Consider the following 21,853-nt stretch of genomic DNA (forward strand, 5'->3'; position numbering starts at 1 on the left):
AGTGGGCGGGCATACCCAAGTGTATCTATTGGGTGTCCGGGAAGGGGGCGGGCATACCCAAGTGTACCTATTGGGTTCCCGGGAAGTGGGCGGGCATACCCAAGTGTACCTATTGGGTGTCCGGGAAGTGGGCGGGCATACCCAAGTGTATCTATTGGGTGTCCGGGAAGGGGGCGGGCATACCCAAGTGTACCTATTGGGTTCCCGGGAAGTGGGCGGGCATACCCAAGTGTACCTATTGGGTGTCCGGGAAGTGGGCGGGCATACCCAAGTGTATCTATTGGGTGTCCGGGAAGTGGGCGGGCATACCCAAGTGTATCTATTGGGTGTCCGGGAAGTGGGTGGGCATACCCAAGTGTAGCAGGGTGGTTACCTGCTCCTGCCCTTTGAGGCTTAAAACAGCCCAGGAGAGGGTTATGGCTAGGGCTGGGAGGGCTTAAAAGCTGCAGTTCTAAAAGCTGGGCTGATTGGGGAAGCAGCCGCAGCTGGGCCACGCCCCAATCAGAGCCCAGCTGGCCCTATAAAGAGTCTATGAGCCAACAGCCCAGATGATCTTCCTCTGCTTGTAGAAGGAGAAGGGTTTGGCTGCAGGCAGTAAGACACAGAGTACCTGAGTGAAGTGGGGCTGGGGAGCTCCAGCCTGGAATGCCCAGGCTGTAGCCTAGCATTGGGCTAACAGGTACTGGGGGTTGCAGAGGGCAGCCCAGGGGTAGGCAAAGGCAGTAGGTCCAAACCCATCCTTGCCAGTGATGAGTAGGTTGATATTGCAGTCTGCCCCAGGGCATGGGGGCTAGACAATGACTGGCAGTAGCCATATACTGAGACAGGGTGGGGATAGATGGTGGGGGGGTCCCTAGGAGGGGAGACTGTAAGACTGAAGGGTTACTGCCAGGGGTAGGGCACTGGGTCCAGGGAGGGACATGGGGGACCAGGCAGATCACTGGCCTGCAGAGGGTGCTCCAGAGCTGGAATGAGCTAATTCCTGGAAGTCACCAGCAGGAGGTGCCGCAGGGGTGAGTCCATTCATCTACACCAAGATTGAAAACTAGCTTAAAAGACACAGAAAAGCAGGAAGGTCTCAAAGACAGATTGCAATTGTCTGTGCAGCTCTGAAAGGGAACAATAATGACCTTGTTGATGCCTTTTGTACTATTTCAATAGGGATTTCAATCTTGTTTACTTATTGAATAAGTAACACCTGAACACATAGGAGTAGTAGTGGGCATCCTTCAGTCTCAAGAGACCATGGGTATGTGCCCCTGAGAAATAAAGAATTTACTCAATTGGTTTTATGGAAGCTGTGGCTGAAAAGACCTACTCAAGAGAGACAATCTCTGCCACATCTGTCACATTTAGAGGTGATGTTTCAACCCTTTGGGCTCTGACTTCTGCGAGCTCTTTTCTTCTCCTAAGCTGGACTGTTTCCTCTCATAACTCCAGAGACTTTTATAGAGCTCTTGTTTCCAAAGGCTGCAGGCCTGTGTATGATCTTCCCTGTTGTCCACATCCATATCCATTTTTTTGAGGTCTCGCTTGTATACGTCCTTGAAATGTAATTTTGGGCATCCTTTGGGTTGTTTTTCATATACCAATTTGCCATAGAGGATGACCTTAGGGATGTGCCATTCATTCATTTGGCACATATGCCCAAGCCAGAGGAGGCATCTCTATTTGAGGAGTGTTTGCATGCTGGCCTGCTTGAGCACCTCAGTGCTGGTAACTTGGATCCTCCAGGAGATTCCAAAGATTCGATGAACGCAACACATATGAAAGCTGTTGAGCCACTTTTCCTGATGAGTATATGGGTCCATGTCTTGCTCCCATACAAAAGCATGCTGATAACACGTGCCTGATACACACAGATCTGTGTGTGTTCGGTCAGTTTGTTGTTGTGCCATACCCTCTAGATATTGTTGTGGTGGCTCTTCTGATGCAGATGTTGAGTTCCATTTCAAGTGAGAGACTGACTACCGTAGTGGACCCCAGATACGTGAACATGTTCACCACTTCAAGTTCACAGTTGTTAATCTTGATGTAGGGTGCTTCTTCAACTCTTTAACATAATGTGCCAATCTCCTTTAGGCTTATGGTAAGCCCAAATTCTTGGCAGGCTTTGGAAAAACTATCAATGAAGTTTTGGCAATGGGTTTTTGTATGGGTTGCCAGTGCTGCATCATTAGCAAAGAGGTGGTGTTGGATGAGGGCCTCCTGAGCCTTGGTTTTAGATCTGAGTCTTGCAAGATTGAACCGGCACAGTTAAAACATAAGTTAAATAAACTTATTTTCAACATGCCTTCATAGACTTACACTGTTTATTATCCACTCTAGAGGCTGGCTTGATACTGCAGTGCAATTGCATGTGAGCTCTGATATCACATTATAATTCATGCTGGTATGTAAGAATGGAGCAGGTATTGTCCTACCACAGCTTTGAATACTTAATATAAAAAATAAACAAAAACAAAGCAAAAAAAATCACCATTCTGAATTGCCTCTTTTAGCTGCTCTTCTTTGAGGCATTCAACTGGACATAATTTTACAGTTCACTAATTTTACCTTTCTTTTTCCTATTTGTCTTTAATAAACGGTACAGATTTTAAAGTGTGGTTCTGTCTTGAAAATGACTCTGTAAGAATACCACCTTATTCAACAGAACTGCTTTCTGTGTGTTCAATCATATTTATTGGCTTTAGTGATTAAATACAATAATTCAGTGCTCTTCTGTTAGCATGCAGAGCTAACACTGCCTTCTGATGCATCATCAATAAAATTGTTTGCTGAATTTTAATCAGTTATTTCTGTGTGACCACTGTCATGCAGTCTGGAGTGGCTCATGGCTATGTCTACCTCACAGTGGCCTGTCACAAGCAAGGCTGACACCTCAAACTAGTGGTATGGTCTATAATTAATTTTTTAAAAAAATTGGAGATATACTTATCTCCTAGAACTGGAAGTCATTGAGTTGAGTCCACTCCCCTGCCTTCACTAGGAGGACCAAGTACTGATTTTTGCCCCAGATCCCTAAATGGACCCCTCAAGGCTTAAACTCACAAGCCTGGGGTTAGCAGGCTAATGGTCAAACCACTGAGCTATACAGGGGCAGCTCCAGGCCCCAGCAAGCCAAGCATGTGCTTGGGGCGGCATGCTGTGGGGGGGTGGTCTTCCAGTTGCCAGGAGGGTGGCAGGCGGGCAGCCTGTGGCAGCATGCCTGTGGAGTGTCCACTGGTCCCGCGGCTTCGGTGGAGCCGTGGGACCAGCGGACCCTCCACAGACACGCCTGCAGGAGGTCCAGCGAAGCCACGGGACCAGTGACCGGCAGAGTGCCCCCGCGCCATGCTGCCATGCTTGGGGTAGTGAAATGTCTAGAGCCGCCCCTGGAGCTATTCCTCCCCCCTCACCAATCCAGTACCAAATGTGAATGCCCAAAGTACTACAATAATCTTATAATAGAGTCACATTCAGTCCCCTTAGACACTCCAGTCTATCTTGCCACCCAAGCAGGCTGGACTATATGATAAATGGTCACTTATAGCAGAATTCACAAATGTATTTCAGGTTACTCTGAGTCCCAAGAGACCAGGCATTCACCCAGGTCGAGTTGCATCCTAAATCTCTCACCAAAGACAATGTTGGTAGTCAATTCTAAAGTAAACTAACTAAAGGTTTAATAGCTAAGAAAAATAAATGAATGATATTGAGAGGTTAAAGCAGGTAAAGTATATGTACAGGTGAGTCACAGTCATAGTAATCTGCCAGTTTCCCCAAAGTCTCTCAGGGCTACCCAGAATAATTTGGGGATCTCCATCTGCTCATTCACTTATTTTGCCCTGATAGAATCCAAACAGTTCAGAGATGCAGGAGCTTTTCCATAATCCATGCTTACAATTTATTCTGACAGAAAACAAACTGACAGGGTCACCACCCACATTGGCTCTTTCTTTGACTGGTGGAAAGAGAGGAGCACATTTGGCATCTTTGATCTCACATAATGACCACTTTCCTTCACTGGTGTAAGAATTGGCACTTTCTGCTAAAATTCTTCATTTTGCATTACACAAGACTTCTTTCTTGTTTGATGGGTTTATTTAGTTACAGGGTTATATACAATCTAAATGTTTGCTATGACATTATAACAGGATACAGGTAAGTGAAAACAACACATGTAAATCCCATTAATTTTCACAAAGTTTAAACCCCAAATACATTCTGATACATTTAACAGGCACTTTGATCTATATTAATACACAAGTGAGTTGGCCTCACTTCCAGCTGTGAGCTTGTACATTTTCAGCTGAGCCTACAGTTTTGATCAGAGCTCGCATCAGTATCTCAACCACATTAAAAGAACTGGGGTTGCACAGGTGTCATGGAGGGCATAATTCATAGGTGCTGGAATGAGGGGTGTGGGAATGCAGTAGCACCCCGTGGCTTGAAGTGGTTTCCATTACATACAGTTTGGTCCAATTGCTCTCAGCACCGCCACTATACAAATTGTTCCAGCACCCCTGGTATAATTTGAAGATAATGAAAATGCACAGATATAACTGAAGGCTAATTTGGCTGCAGATCATCTATCATTGATGGTAAGGTAGTACAAGAAAGAGTGGGAGAGCTTGATTCAGGCTATGTCTACACTGGCACTTTTGTTGGTAAAACTTTTGTTGGTTAGGGATGTGGAAAAAAACCACAATCCTGACCAACAAATGTTTCACCAACAACAGCGCTGGTGTGGACAGCTCAGTGTCGCTGGGAGATGCTTCTCTGCCAACATAGCTACCAGTGCTCATTAGGGGTGGTTTAATTATGATGGTGGGAGAGTTCTCTCCCACCGGTATGGAGCAGCTACCCGGTAGACCTTACAGCAGTGCAGCTGTGCTGCTGTAAGCTCTGGCGTGTAGACATAGCCTCAGACCTAGGTTCAGTCTCAGGAGCTAGGAACTAGACAAAACATCTGTTTACTTGTAAATTGACAATAGTTGATATAGAAATGGGAACAATAAACATGGAATCACACAGTGGCGTTTTTACAGAATGATTTTTCCGAGTAGATCTGCACATTAATTAAGGGAATTGCAATAAGTAGTCTCTTAGTGCTCAATGGAATATGAAGCACAGCTTAAAGAAGAGCCATTTTAAGCTTCTAAAAGTACAGGAGTAATAGGGGAATATTAAATCTCCTGATCTGAGACAGAGAAACTGGAAAAAAAATTGAATAAAAGACAAAGGAGAAGAAGAGGGGAAACTGGAAGAGTGTCATGTTACTTGTGGTGTTAAAGATGAACAGCAAAGAAGAAAAACAGGTTTGTGCCCAATTTTCGCTACTTTATGATTATAAAGAAGGCTCAACATATTTCTAAAGTTGTGGGGGTTTTTTTGTTTTGTTTTTGTTCTGTTTTTTTTTTTTTCATAAGAAATTCAGATCCTACCTAGCCTGGAAGATTTTATGATAACTGGAGAACTAGTGAAACGGTGACCTGCAAGAGCAGAGCGTGAAAGCTGAGCAGTTGAGGCTTGCAATAATTTTTAGATAGATAGACTGAGTTTTTATTTTTATTATTCTTTAAAGCACCTATATACCTTCAATGCTTAATAAACATTTTTGGATAAGGGAAATCTTAAAGATTGAACACTTTTACCTCTCCAATAAAGGTGTGTCTTAAAGCTCATGATAAGCATCCTTAAGACTTCCTAGAAGTCCTCCAATTAAATCTGGAGAAGATCCAATGGCAAACGGCATTCCTGATACTTCTAAGGTATAATAATAATGATTGATAATTATATCAGAAGAAAAAAACTTAAAACCGTAAAACAAATTCTTTCAGGCTCTCTATGTGTCATGAAGAACGGTACGAACCTAATTTTTTCTTATACATTCTTCATAGTCACCTTTAAAATGCCTCAAAGCTGCATTCATTTTTTAAAAAGTTGCCCATGGCAGGGTCCCAGGAAACACACTGCCAGATTTGGAATTTAAAATTGCCAGGAAAAATTCAGTGATCTTGCTTTCTTTCCTCCCTCTATTTAATTCTGACTTATCTGTAAAGCCATCAGAGGTCCACACATCTCTGAGTGTTATGTGCTTCTCATCTACTGCTTCCATACTTTCTTCCATTCATCCTTTTATTCCAGTCCTATTTTTAAATCTATAGAAGAGAGACCTGTGTTGAAGCCCTGACTTGGGCCCCATCCACTGGCAGCATGGTACCTGATCTGTTTTACTTACATAGGGCAAAATTCTACTGTTGCAGCCACACATGCTTCTCTCTGAAAAGTAATTAATGTGAGGCTTTTATATCTAGGCCTGCCTCCTTGAGTTCTGACAGCACAATTTCCAAGTGTTCTTTGTGATCAGCCCAGGTGCCGCTAAACACTGCAATGTCATGTACATATACTCTTGCACAGTTCTGTAAACCATTTAACACTAGGTGACCAGCCTCTGGAAGGTTGCCCCGGCATTAATTAAAAAGAACGGTAACATTGTGAATTCACAGAATCCTTTATCAGTGATGAACGCAGATTTTTTCTGTGAATCCTCATCCAAAGGAATCTGCCAATAACCTCGAGTTAAATCAAAAGAAATAAGATAATTAGCTTTGCCTAAAATGTCAAGCATATCATCATTTCTAGGCAGAGGATATACCTCTGGTACTGTAACAGAACTGAGTTTTCTATACTCAGCATAAAACCTTGTAGAGTGGTCTTTCTTAGAGACCAAGACCACAGGTGATGCCCAGGACTCTTTAATTACTCCCAGGTCTAACATGCTTTATATTTCTGCACAAATTTGTTCTTGTACCTTGCCAGTGTCCCTGTAAGGTCTGCCGGGAGGTGGCTGTTGACCTTTTGTAATGATCTTATGAGTTAGCAAGTGTGTCTTCCCTGGCTTGTTAGAAAACACCTCTTTATATTTTTGCATCAATCATAACACCTCTGCCTTTTAAACTGGTGTTAACTCACTGCATAAATCAATGCTTTTCAGAGTTGAGTCACTTTGATATTCAGCCATCAAACCAATGAGGTTATGTGCCTCAATTTCCCCTTCTACACAGCAGGTCATGTTTACCATGGCTTCCCTGATGTGATAGATGTTAAGTCTGTTTACCTGTACTAGCTGTGAAACAGCATTACCATCAGGCTGTTTAACATGATATGCATCTTCATTTACTACTATCACCTCAAAGCATCCTTCCCAAGTATTTTACATTTTGTTCCTTTTCACAGGGCTTAATACCAATACTAAGTCTCCTATTACAAAACAGCATTTACAAGTATTTTTGTCATACCACACATTTTGTTTAGACTGACTGTCTTTGAGGTTAGTTTGAATAATAGTCATCATGTCTTTTAACTTTTTCTGGAACCTCTGCACATATTCAGTCACTGGCTCTTCCTTTACTTCAGTGTTCCCTTCCCAGGAGTCTCCAATGAGATCTAGGGGTCTCCTCCCTTTCCTTCCATATAGGTGAGCAAATGAGGAGAACCCCACTGATTCCTGGGATACCTCCCTGTAAGCAAAGAGCAGGAATGGTAACAATTTGTCCCAGTTCTAACCCCTTTTATTTGCATACGTTCTCAGCATGGATTTTAGGGTCCCATTGAATCTTTCCACCAAACCTTTGGTTTCTGGGTGGTATGGGACAGTTTTATGTTGTTTCACCCCACAAAACTTCCATAGCTCGCTGAATAGCTGTGACATGACATTTGATCCACGATCCGATAAAATCCTCTTCGGGAAAACCAGTTCTGCTTAAGACAGTGAGAAGGACTCTTGCTACAGTTTCTGCTTCAATGTTAGACAGAGCCACTACTGCTTCTGGAAATCTAGTGGAAAAATTCACCACTGCCAAGATATACTTATTACCTCAGTGGGTAGGACTTGGCCTAGGGACACAACATCCATTGATAACCTTAGAAATGTCTCCCGTATGACAGGCAAGGGATGTAAAAGAGCTGTCTGGGTTCCTGTAGGCCTCTTCCTTTTCTGACAATTCACAAGCCATGCAATAGCCCCATACATCATTCTGTATTCCTGGCCAATAGAAATAGTTCTTCTACCTGTAGTAAGGTCTCTGTACCCCCAAGTGACCAGCATTTCAATCTGAATATTTCTGTTTTGATTGAAATCATTAATCTCAGGTTCTAGGCATTGTGCTGGTTCATGGCAAGCTGGGATAGCTCAGTGGTTTGAGCATTAGCCTGCTAAGCCCAGGGTTGTGAGTTCAGTCCTTGAAGGGGCCATTTAGGGACCTGGGGCAAAAATCTGTCTGGGGATGGGTCCAACTTTAAACAGTAGGTTGGACTAGATGAGGTCTCTTCCAGCCCTGATATTCTATGAAAGTACATGCAAATTAAAGTACTCTTATTCAACAAATTGACAGATGCTTGTTGTGCTGTACTGAAAAAATAAATTGTCAAACCAAATCACAGAGTGGAAATACAGGCTTCCCTCTCTAAAGAATCAGAGGGGTAGCTGTGTTAGTCTGGATCTGTAAAAGCAGCAGAGAATCCTGTGGCGCCTTATAGACTAACAGACATTTTGGAGCGTGAGCTTTGCGTCTGACGAAGTGGGTATTCACCCACGAAAGCTCACACTCCAAAACGTCTGTTAGTCTATAAGGTGCCACAGGATTCTCTGCTGCCTTTCTAAAGAGACTACTTTTTATTTAAGACAAAGACAGATATTGAAATTTGCAGATTTTTAAAAATTGGAAGGCAGAAGACTAAAAATAGTTAGAGCAGCTTTAATAACTCAGAGAAATAATCAGATGTGGTAGAATATTATTAAATATTCCCATCACTATTTCTTTTGGTATGATACAATGTTTAACTACCTGTAGAATTTAAAAAACTGGTGCCTGAGACTGCGAAGCCTTACTTAAGCAAGTCTTACCGCTGCTGACAATGGGCCTATTTGCATCATTAAGGTTTTGAAGGTTTCAGCTTCTAATCTCCCCCAAATATACAGTATCTCTCCCGAACATCTGAATTATTATTGTAAGAGCCACAATGTATCTGAAAAGCAGATAATTCCCAGATTCAGTATCCGTTTCTCTTATAATACTTGGCTCGTGCAACAACATCATTGGCATAGTCATTGTGGGTTGTGCTAACATCCATGTTTGGATAGGTCTGGACATTTCCTAGTCCTGCATTATAGGCAGAAATCCCACCTGGAAGGAAACACCAAAATAGCTAATAAGACTTAAAAGAAAAACAAACCACCATTCCAGACAGAGCTGTCTCGTTTTTATCTAGTGTGTTTAAAACAAAAAAATTGGGAGTGAGTGAATTGCCTTATTACAGTGTGCAGACTTAACTATAGGTGTGTGAACAGTTTTAATAAATTCCTGAATTCACCCAAAATCAGAGGGAATTTGGGGTGTTACATAAACAAATGACTGTAGCTTGGTGATGACCCTTCAGTATGCATTTGGCTAACCACATTCAAACAGAAGACTGCAATCTTTGAACCAGGCCTGTTCTTAATAGATTATAAAACCCAATTGCCTTGTTTACTTTTCAATCAGTCCTGAAAATGACTGCAAGGTAGAAAGTTAAAACATGACCTTACACTCCATTCTTCTCCCTTTCTCGGGTCCATATGGTACTGCACAATTTTGCAATCCCTTGACGGACTGTCCAGTTCCCAAAAATGCACCTCCCTCCTACACACCTATAAAAATATAGGGTGCACTTCTAGACTCATTCAAATAAACTGCAAAACTGTCATTGACTTCAAAGGCACCAGGATTTCACTCATGATAAAATAGTAGAGGCCCAAATGTCAATATTAACTAGTATTTTGGGAGGCTTTATAAACATTCCTCAGGCCGCGTTGGAAACCCAGCACACAACATTGTGCTAAAAAATGGGACAAACTGTATGAAAATGACTAATCTAGTTTCATGGCTCAAGCTAGGGAAATCATAAAGTAGACCTGCACCATCAGTAGTGAAAAATTATGAGATTCTTTTAAATGCTTACTATTCTAGAGTGTCAGTAAGACAATAAAGTTTTAATAGGATTTTTGTCCTAGAGTTTCCCTCAGCTCCTGGACTGAATGCCGTCTATACTATACCTTTCAGCTGTTGGTCCTTTGTTCAGCCGAGGAATTTTTTCTGGACTCCTTGAATCATACTAATAAGGACGCCGGTCCCCTGAAGAACATGTTCCTCGCTATCCCATGCTTCAACCACTGTATGGTAGCGTCTATCAACCTAGAAGAGCCAGAGAAAACATTACTTCTCGAAAAGATGACGTGTTTTTGCAGTTCTTCCCTCTCAGCATTCACTACATGATTTTATTTCTCAAAGTTTGTTTGATAAATTAATCAATTTTTGCTCTTCACTACCGCACTGACTTCTCTGTGCCAACAATTCAACCTATCAGATTGCTGGAGAGGATTGCACGCAGGGGAAAGAGATTAAAGGTTTTATTCAGACTCTCTTCAGTTTTAGATGAATTCCAGGTTAATCTCTAAAACCTTAATGAAGCAGCTCAAATCTGCAGAAATTGGCACCATTACACAGTCAGGTCATGCATCATTGGAAGTAATATTTGATAGTTGGGCTCATGGGCCATGGAGCCGAAGGGGTCGCTGAGGCTAAGGCCTGACCACTTTTAAGCAAGTACATTGAGGATGGGCAACTGGTGGCCCAGGGGCCTCATCCAGATGACCAGATCACTGTATTTGAGCAGCCACCACTCATCTCATGGCAGGCGATCCAGCAGCACCAGGGCCAGGAAGGAGACGGGGCATCGCCTTGCCCACATACATCTGGGTGCATCCTGTGATGCTATGGTGAGAGCCACAGAGGCAAAGTGGGGAGCTGTGCCTATCCATGTGGGACAGGAGCCATGGGGCTTGCTCTCTAACCTGCTCCCACTGGATTTTCCATAGTCAAGGGCAGGATGCAACCCTGCTGTGTCACACCCTTGGGGACAGGACCTGACTTCCCCTCTGTGTTACACACTCCAGGTGCAAGACCCGACCTTCCCCCCACACACACACTTCATGCACCCCTTCACACTCAAAGCCTTTCTACTCTATTACTAGTCTTTGTGTAAAGTATAGGATTTTCAGTTCTTTAGTGCCTTAAACTCTGGGGAGGCACACACATTTTTTTCTTTCAGTTAAGGATACTCCCTCTGAAAATGTTTGAAACTCTTGGCTTGAAAGGATTTAAGAGCAATCTATTAATCCTCCATTATATTTAATCAGCAGAAGAGAGTTGCACACTGTAATGAAATATGTGCTACTTGTGCTGCTTATTTTAAAAATCTGTTTACCTCCGATACTCCAAGCTATGAAGTTATTCAGAAATATCTGGAAGTAGCAGGCTTGCCAAATGGAAACAAAATTGACAAAGAGACTTTAGATAAAGAAATAACGTAAGAAGCAATAGAAAGTATGAAAAGTGGTAAGACTCCGGCACCTGATGGCTTTCTGGCTGAGTTTTATGACGAATTTAAGGAGGTATTAGTGGAGATTTTAGAGTCAATATGGATAGTTCTCTGAAAACACCCACTCCATGTGCAGTGGTGGTCAAAAAAGATAGAATTTTAGGAACCATTAGTAAAGGGATTAATAAGAAGACAGTAAATATCATCATGTCACTACATATACAAATCCATGGTATGCCCACATTTTGAATACTGCGTGCAGTTCTGGTTACTCCCTTGTGGCACTCTGTACTTCAAAGCAGCATCCTGGAACCCCTATATTCACCACTGTCATGTAATTGTGATATTTCATACAAAGCATGGCATGTAAGACATCATATGAAAGGTCATAATCTGCTGAAATCTGTTCTGTCCAAATATGTATATCATTAGTATGGATGAAGTTATGAGATTTTGCTGTATGGTTGTTATTGAAATATGCTGTAAATTTGCTTGTGACATACAAAAGATCCCCACCCAGGAGGCTGTCCAATGACCATTAATCAACAGGGGAGTTGCAATCAAGGGATTTACAATTCAATAAGAGTTGCCCAGGCAGCATACAATGGGGACTGCTCGACCCCATGACTCTGTTGCACAAGACTATGTCAGGGGGATTGCCCAAGCCGGTTACTCAGCAAAGCCCACCAGGACATGTCTGGGTAAGTGTCTTCTAGGCACTAAGGATATAAAATAGGGAACAGTGGCAGCATGCCTTTGCCTTTCTTCTCCCCCACCTACACTAGAAGCAATAAGAATGCTGAGAAGACAGAGACTTCATCTGAGCAGACTGGTCCAGACTTAAGGGAGAAGTCTGTGTACTAAGAATTATAACACACAGTGGGGTAAGAAAATTGCTTGATCTAAATACTACCTAGTGTAATAAAGTTTAAGATTTAGATTGTATGTTTATCTTTTGTTTTTTGTGATAACTGTCTCTGACCTTTTATGCCTACCGCTTACAGTCACTTAAAATCTATCTTTCTGTAGTTAATAAATCTGTTCTATATTTTATCTAAAACAGCGTATTTTGCTTAAAGTGCTTGGGAAACCTCAGCTTAGTTTATAGGGGCTTGTGCATGTTCTCTCCACATTGAGGGAGGGGCAGACTGGGTTATAAACTTACACTGGTCAGGCTTCTGACCAGAGCAGGATGGTACTGCTCTGGGATGCAAGGCTGGGGAGCTGGGGGGAACTGGCTGGTGCCTTTCTCTTTATGATTCTTGGAGCATTCATGCAATCTAGATAGGTATGTGGCTCCACATGCTGTTGTACTGAGTGACAGCAGCACCTGGAGGGGTTTGCTGCTTATTACTGGCAAAGCATTGTGAGAGACAGCCCAGGCTGCAGAATTAAGGGGCATAGCGGTACCTCACTTCCAGGTTGTACCCAGGGGATCCTGTCACACCCATCTCAGCATAGATATATTAGAAATGGCAAAGGTACAGAGAAGGGTAACAAAAATGATTAAGAGTATGAAACTACTTGCATGTGAGGAGAGTTTAAAAAGACTAGGTCTATTCATCTTGGAAAAGAGTCAACTAAAGGGAGATATGATAAAGGTCTATAAAATCATGAATGGTGTGGAGAAAGTGAATAAGGAAGAATTATTTACTTCTTCACATATGACAAAAATCAGGGGTCACCCAATGGAATTAATAGGCAGCAGGCTTTAAAAAACCAAAAGGAAGTACTTCTTCACACAATGCATATTCAACCTGTGGAACTCATTGCCACGGGATACTGTGAAGGCCAAAAGTATAACAGGGCTCAAAAAAGAAGTGGATAAGTTGACAGAGGAAAGGTCCATCAATGACTATTAGGCAAGATGGTCAGGGCTGCAACCCCATGGTCTGGATGTTCATAACCCTCTGACTGCCAGATGCTGAGATTGAATGATAGGGGATGGATCAATTGATGATTGCCTTGTTATGCTCTTTTTCTTTGAAACATCTGGCATTGGCCACTGTTGGAAGACAGGATACTGGGCTAGATAGACCACTGGTCTGACTCAGTATGACTACTCATAAATTCTTAACCTTCACTGATATTCTGTTAGAAAAGGAACTTACACAGCCTGTGAAAAAAATCTAATGCTGTTTTTCCCCTCTAAAGTTGGATGAGATCTGACCTTGTGCAGCTCTTTCAGGCCCATATCACTGTTGTATGATGACAAAGATTTTAGCCAAAATATTAGCTAGCCGATTGCAGTCCAGGCTCTCATCTTATATAAATCCAGATCAAACTGGATTCGTTAACACTAGACAAACATCAAGCAATATTATAAGAGTACTTGGAATCATCCATAATGCCAGACCAGGAAAAGATCACTTGACAAAGAGAAAACTTTCAACAGAATAGACTGGAACTTTCAGTTTCATGTCCTGTCCCACAGGGACATTGGTTCCCAGTTCCTTAATCGGATAACTGCTCTTTACACCTGCCTGAAAGCAGCTCTGTGACTTAATGGGGTTAAATGTCCCCCATTTGAATTACACAGAGGGACTAGGTGGGGATGTCCATTGTTTCCTTTACTTTTGCACTGGCCATGAAGCCGTTTGCACAAAGGATAAGTATCAGCGAATTTGCCACAGGAATAAAACTTGCAGGAACCCATCAGATATGAGTGCTTCATGCACTTGATATAATGTTATTTTTATCTAAACCAAAATGTTGCTAAATTAGTTTATAAATAAATCTTTGACTTTGGGATAATATCTGGATTTATAGTAAATTATGCCAAATCTGAAATGCTAGTTGTGAGTCTGAAAGACTCTGAGCAGTAATTGCTAACAAAAATATTTGGGGGCAGATGGGCAACAAATTCTATTATACCTGGGAATTCAGATATCAAACAACTCAGAAGAGGTCTAAGATGTAAATGTCAAGCCACCACTTCAGCAAATGAAAAAAGATCCGAAGTGCTGGGGGAAAGAATGCAATTTCTTGGTTGGAAAGAGTAGTCCCATTCAAAATGAAAATTTTGCCAAGGATATCTTGTTTCAAAATCTTTCTGTGATCATCTTACCTTGAATCCTAGCTGGAATACACAGGAGGATGTTAGAATTTCTATAGAATAAGAAAAGACCAAGAATAAGTCCAGATACTTTAGTCCTGGGGGAATTCTGTGTCACTGCACATGCGCAGAATTCATGTCCCCCTCATATTTCTTTGCTTCCCCATAGAAAAATGACTTCTGACAGGGGAGCAAAAGGAAGCCACAAGAGCAGTCACATGTCCCTCCCTGACAGCACAGGCAGGTCGGTTCAGGAGCCTGGAGCAGCCAACAGAGACAAAAATCACCACCAGCGGTGTGTGAAGGGGTGAGCAGTTGTGTGTGAGAGAGAGACACACACTTTGTCCCTCTTGCTCACTATTGCAGCATGCTCGGCATGGAGGGGGAGGACTTCAGGGTGTGTTTGAGGAGGTAGGCATGGTGCAGGCTGTCCCCTCAAGCAAAGCAAAATGTAGCCAGATGCCTGCTTAGTGAATTGTTCCCGTTGTCTTTGTGAATTACCCCAAGAGTAAAAACAGGTGTAAGAGTTTTAAGGCTCCTTTACATGGCAGAGTGGTGTAAAGGACAATATGGCCTTATAAATGCTTATGGTGCTTTAGTGCTTAGAACTGGTCTGAATTTTTGGACTGAAAAAAATTCTTATCAAAATGTGCTCCATGAACTGTTTGCTACTGACCTTTCTGGAGATGGTCAATAGCCAATATAAATTGTGAGTTTGATTCCCCAGCCTTCATTTGCTCTTCAGTTGCCTGTGATGTAACACTGAGCAGATGGCTGCATATATTTGTTGACTAATAACTTATAACTAATTACTAGCTACATTACTATTAGGCAAGGGGGTTGGAGGTTTCCTCCAATGGTCTCCACTCCCAGTCTCCATCCATTGTATTGTAGTTTAAATAAATTACCTAAATAATTGAAACCAGCGTTATTTTGACAAATAAAATATGCAGAATTTTGCAGAATTTTAAAATATTGTGTGCAGAATTTTTAATTCTTTGGTGCAGAATTCCCCCAGAAGTAACACTTTGGAGAGACTCCTTGAACAGGGTTGTTCAGCTGTTCCACATAGTCTCTGGTACTATCAAGCCAGCCAGCTCAAAGCAGTAGTGCAGTCAGTGGAGTAAACATCTCTAGGTTATCATTGATTAATAAATAAAAAAAAATCACTCTCCAGAAATGTATACACATGCTTGAGCTTGAGGCTACTCTATGGATTTGGGACAGATTTAGAAATAAGATAAATTCTTTTCCCTCACCAACAATACCCCTTGGAAATAATGCAGATCATAATCCAGATCACGAACCGGTGAGCTTGAAAGATAGGGAGAGCCATGGGATGCATACAGTTGGCCAGCTGTTCAGTAAAGAAACTTTTCTAACCTATTTAGAGATCAAAATAACATTAACTGGCCTATTCTCCATGGTACCAGTACTTTCAAGTTTAGGCTTATGTTTTCAACTTTCTCGAAAAGCTGTTGTACACAGCAAGATTACTCTAATAGAAGCAATGGTGTCTTGTCAATTATGAAACAAAAAATTATAAGTAAGTGATATCAATCTTTGTAGATAAGTTTCCTAAAAAAAATGTCATATATGATAGTCTGGGAAAAGGATCTGTACTATAGGCAAATTACCCTAGAGGAATGGGGTTTGATAGATCGATAGGATACATGTTGGAGAAATGGTGGTGAAAGAGGATATTTGATAAATATATGGGGGACATGTCCAGTCATTGGAGAGTAATGGGATGCAGTTTGTAACCAAATATCAGAAACTGTTGGACATTTATTACCAAATGATCCTTTGGGTATCCTCCTGGGCCTTCCTAGCAAAAATGGTCACATAAAAGGAAATGAAGAATTAATCTTTCACTACTACTAGCTGCTTGGTTACTGATAGCCTCTCATTGGAGAAAGAAAAATAGTTCAACTTTCAGGGAATGGTTCAAAAAATATGGGAGTTGGTAATGGGAAAACTAGTGCATCAATTATATGCCCAGCAAAATAGATGGAGAACAAACAGATACTTAGCTATTTAGTAATCCATTATTCAATTATCAGTATAAATAGATTCACCTGCAACAAAAATAGCACACCTGTCCAATTTTTATTGAATATTACAATTTGATAGACATGCTTTGTCCGTTCAAAATATGCAATCAGAGATTATGAGATGGAATGACTGTACTGCTGTATAATGTCTTTAAAGAAAGCTCAGTGTTGTAATGATTATTGTTCTGTATCTGGTATTTATGTGGCAAGGATTTGTAAACTTGTAAATACTTCCTGAAAAAGTAAATAGTAATAACAAGAAATGGAATTTCTGGGTGGAAGAGTAAAATGTTCGGCCTCTTCAGGGAATTCTGTGAACCCCATGGAATTAATAGATGTTGACATTGCAGCACCAGAAGCAGCCTCTATAATCCCAGGTCTGACATATGCCAGTGCAATGTGCTGCTGCCTCAGCAATAGTTCGTTTTGTAGGAATGTGCACATATCAGCCTGAGCTGCGCTATTGAGAAATGCAGGAGGCTCCCTGTTGTAACACTCGGCTATACACTTATTCTTAGTTTATGGGTAGTTACTGACCTGCATCAAACCAAATCCATATCCATAATCACCTCAGTCATTGAATAAGATAGTTCCAGCATGTGACTCTCGAGAGATGATAGCAGTGATCACAGCTGGATCCACACATTTTTTTGCACAAGCGCTCTTAATGATGGTTTTATATTTGTTCGTATTATATAAGTCCCTCTCAGCAATCTTCTCTGATGCAGCAATCCCTGTAGTAATAAAGGTGTTTTGTTAATCATTTTTATGTCAACAAGAGATTTCAAAAGCAAAGAGCTCTGTTGTGCCATTTGATAGCCCTTGTGAGAGTAATGGGCATAGTGCCCAGAATGAATTTTGACAATGTGTCAAAGCCAAAAAAAACCTAGGGCTTTGTAATAATATGGAAAAGCTAGGTTTAATTCCCATTCCTTTGGGCCCCAAGATGAAGGTGAATTGGCTTGGTGGGGAGATGGCAGGACAATGTGCTTAGCCTCTGAAGAGAAATCAACAGCAACCTGTCACCCTCTAGATCAGGGAGGACAAACTATGGCCCACGGGCTGGATCCAACCCCTGAGGGCTTTGGATCTGGCCCATGGGATTGCCCCCCATGGGCTCCATGCCACTCTCAGAAGCTGCTGGCACCACTTCCCTGCAGCCCCCGGGCAGGGGAGCAGAGGGTTCCATGCTTTGCCCTTGCCTCCAGGCACCACTCTCTGCAGTTCCCATTGGCCGGGAACAGGGAACGGGAGCCAATGGGAGCTTTTGCAGAGGTACCTGGAGGCATGGCAAGGGCAGTGCATGCAGACCCCTCTTGCCCCCTCTCCGCCCCAGGGGCTGCAACACTTCCTAGAGCAGCGCGAGGCCGGGGACAGGGCAGGAATGCAGGGAGCCTGCCCTGGCCTTGGTGCACACTACTGCCACCCTGGACCCGCTTTAGGTAAGCAGCGCCGGGCTGGAGCCCAAACCCCACCTGCACCCCGCTCCCCAACTCCCTGCTGTAAGCCCCCTGCCTGCACCTCAACTCCCTGCCCTGAGCCCCCTTGTACACCCTGCACCCCAACCCCCTTTCCTGAGCCCCCTCCCACAGTCTGCACCCCTCCTGCACCCCTACCCTAATCCCCCTCCTTCACTCCACACCCCTCCTGCACCCCAACCCTCTTCCCTGAGCCTCCTTACACTGCACACCCCTCCTTTGCCCTTGCCCCTGAGCCCCTTCCTGCACACTGCACCCGCTCCCACACCCCACTCTCCCTCCCGCACCACAACCCTCTGCCCTGCATACAATTTCCCCACCCAGATGTGGCCCTCAGCCTCTGCCCAGAAAGTTTGCCCACCCTCACTCTAGATGATGCAGGAGTGATGTTAACAGGAACTGAGAGTAGCCTCATCTACCCCTCTGTGGCCAGAAGAATAGGGCTGTAATGTGGGGCTTCAAAGTTGAGCGGGGAACTCAAAATAGAAGAACTGGCAGGATTCTTAGGGACGGATGTAAAAGACTTATCTAGGGGCATAGCTGGGAGGCTGCAATTTGACACATTAGTTCCCAATGTTTGCACTTTCCTCTCAGTTTCTTTTGGAGTCTTAGCACTATTTCATCCCACATTATGAGGGGATCTCAATCCTACTCAGCATGGGAGGGTTTGGCATTAAGTTTAATTTTATTTGTAGAGTAAAAAAATAGGGAGCTTCTTTGATTTTTACCAGCAATACCAGACAAACTGTTGATCTGATGTGCATGTAGCAGGTATAAAACAGTGAGAATTAAATCAGAGACTAGGATCAGGAATTCCTCAGTACCAATCCTAGCTCTCTCACTGACTTCCTGTGTAGCCTTCAGAAAGTCACTTGGGCCAAACTTTGATAAGTCACCATTAATTTTGGGTGTTTCAGTCAAAGCACTTTGGACCTGGTTTTCAGAGGTTTGACGTACTCATAGCTCCTGATAACTTTAACTAGAAGTGCCTGTGTGAGCACTTCTGGGAATCGACCCTAAGTGTCTCAAGTTGGGGACCTCAAATGGTAGAAGCCACTTGTGTAAATATTGGCTATTACCTTTCTGGGCTAAAATCCTCCTGGACTAGAAGCCAGCGGAGTAACATCAAGGGTTTGTTAAGTCTTCCTCTCTCTCTTAGGGGATGTCTCTATGTACTGCGCTGCAGTGGCGCAGCTGTACCGCTGCAGTGCATCTGGTGAAGACACTTTATGCTGAGGGGAGAGAGCTGTTCCGCTAGCATAAAAAAATCACCTCCACGAGTGGCAGAAGCTATGTCTGCAAGAGCAGCTCTCCCACCAACACAGCGCTTGCAAAGTACTATGAATCATTGTGACGACTCTGTGTGATGAAATACAGCAACAAAACAGCAGAGTTATACTCACCACAGTAGCTTAAGCCTTCTGGTGATGTAGTTGCACAGGAAGCCCCAGTGGTATCAATGTTGTTTACATTACCATAGCATCCAGTCTGACTCTCAGAAGTACCTGAAAAATGACATGGAGATATTTTACATTAAGGACCATTTGCAAACATAAGTAAAGCTAAAAGAATTCAAAGTCACGAACCCAACTCTGCTCCACTCAGGTGAAGGGTAGCATTCCATAGGTGTCTTTTTATGTTTGAAAGAGATCTGTTGGGAAGGAAGAGTTGCTCCACAGAACTCATTGCCTTTGTTGACGGAGAAGGGCTGTGCAAAGAGATGTGTCTTTCATTTGGGATCTACAAGAGGCAAGATAGGAACATCCTGACTTCTAGACCCAGGTGCTCCTGACTGACAGCACCCAATCCCCACCTCCTGCAAGAATCATCTTTGGTACTAAGTGTGCCATTGACTGAGGTAGTTTTATTTATAGTCCATTTACTGTTGAACCAAACTCATTCTTACATGTACATAATTAGGTTTTGTAGGAAAGGTGAGGCAATCCTATGATATGTTAAGTCTCTTCTCTCTCCTGTGAGAGAGGGTAGCTCTCCCTTGCAGTCAAGAAAGGTTTAAGAGTTTCTCCAGGCTTAATCAACCTCAACATGCCATAAGAATTGTCAATCCTTAAAAGGGAGGATCCTAGCTCAGGCTGGGCAGTATTCATGAGCAAACAGAGCTAGTACATAGAGCTCCTTGGCCCCAGGAAACACAGAGTGTCTTCTTGGCAAACAGCTGACTGAGGCCTCTAAGGAAACAGCATGACTAGTTATTATTTTTGGAGTCCTGGGATTCAGCATCAGGAGTCTGGGCACACAAGGGATAAGAAGCTTTATGTGAGACTGTGGGGAACTGGCCCTTTTTGTAGGCAATGGAGGTATTTTGTCTTTTCTTTTAGGACTATGTTAACCCCACCTCATCTCTCCCCAGAAGGGAGCAGACTCTACGAGGCTGTACCCAAGTCTGGAAACAAGGGTACAGTCAAATTACTGTGCAGAGAAGGATATCCAGGATGAGAGAGGTGCTCCTGTCAGTTCAACAGCATGCCAGACAAGTAAAACCAATCACACTCCTGTTGTGATAATTGGGCTGACAAATTTACTCCAGCTGTGAGCTCAACTGCTAAAAGGGAGTGAACGTCCATAAGAGGTCACTCTCAGCAAATGCCTGTGTTTCTCCTGCAGTGAGATTGCAAATGAGAGTCAACACCAGAGATAAAAGCTACATTTTCTGTTTTTGCTGCTCATGTCTTCCCCTCCTTTATGAGTGTCTTGTCTTCTCTGCTCTTCTTAGGAAATGGAACTGGACTTTATCAACAACAGGAACAAGGACATCTCCAGCTCATCCCAACTAACTTCTTCTCTTTTCCCCAAAGAGGACCTTTAATTACCATCCTTGATATCATCTACACTACTGTCGAACAAGAGGTATTTTCCTTTGAAAAATTCCCTCTGGCTAAAAGGGAAAGGGAACAAGGGATGTTGTTAAAATACTTAACAGTTTACATTTCAATTACTTTAACTGTTTTTCCTTCTTTCTGATATCTTTAATACAAGGTTAGACTGATGTTCAGTGGTGTGACTGCCATGGTATTAAGCAGGCTGAGGTCTCTGTATGCCAAACCTTGTTTAACACTGTTGGGCAGTGACTGGGTAGGTTAACACCTTTGACTCTTTGCAACCCATATATTCTATCTAAATACATACAACACTCCCTATCCCCACAAAGATCTTCTTCCATGGTTGCTTTGGCAGTGAGCTTAGTGAAATAGGAATAGACCCCAAACTCATCAATGAGGGCAGCAAGGCCCAGAATCATCAGTGTTAGCAGCATGGGGAGGGTTCTTCTCAGGCACCCAAGAGAGTTGGAAAATGAATCCAAGTCTGCAGAGAAATGAAAATATCTAAATGTGCAGTGCTACTGTGAAGAAGTACAAAGCCCCCATTTTTTAAATATGCAAACACTGAGACAGAAAGGAATTCTATTCTATTAATAGATAAATACTGGGACCAGAACAATATTTTGTCTCTCTGACACAGCACACAAATAAGGTTGTTACACTGTAGATGAGAATCGAGAGAATAAACTCAGAATCAAGCTGTAACAAATTAGTTTTGTTGACATTGATCATTTTTCGCTCATGAAATATAGTAATAGCTTATTTCTAAATAAATTCCCCACTGATATATGAGCTGGAATTAATAAATTCATAGTGGTCAGCATGACCGGCTGCTGCTACATATGCATCTTTATACGTGGACGGTTCCCTTAAACATGCTGTGCAGGTATTTGTTAAATTTGTTATTTCTGTGGACAGGGTAGAGGAGATTAAGACCTCCAACTACCCTTTGTAGCTGCTCCATTACTCTGGTTTTCTACAAAGTAATCTGAATAATAAGGAGATGCCTCATAGTTTAAAAAT

The 21,853-nt window shown here is 42.6% G+C and overlaps 1 pseudogene; it reads right to left on the bottom strand.

Annotated features, from left to right (window-relative positions):
• Positions 1-9,036: 9,036 nt before the first annotated feature.
• On the bottom strand, positions 9,037-21,264 carry LOC116816297 (lysozyme G-like; annotated as a pseudogene).
• Between the last annotated feature and the right edge of the window lie 589 nt (positions 21,265-21,853).

The sequence above is a fragment of the Chelonoidis abingdonii genome, chromosome 1, assembly GCF_003597395.2.
Source record: "Chelonoidis abingdonii isolate Lonesome George chromosome 1, CheloAbing_2.0, whole genome shotgun sequence".
Taxonomy (NCBI): Eukaryota; Metazoa; Chordata; order Testudines; family Testudinidae; genus Chelonoidis; species Chelonoidis abingdonii.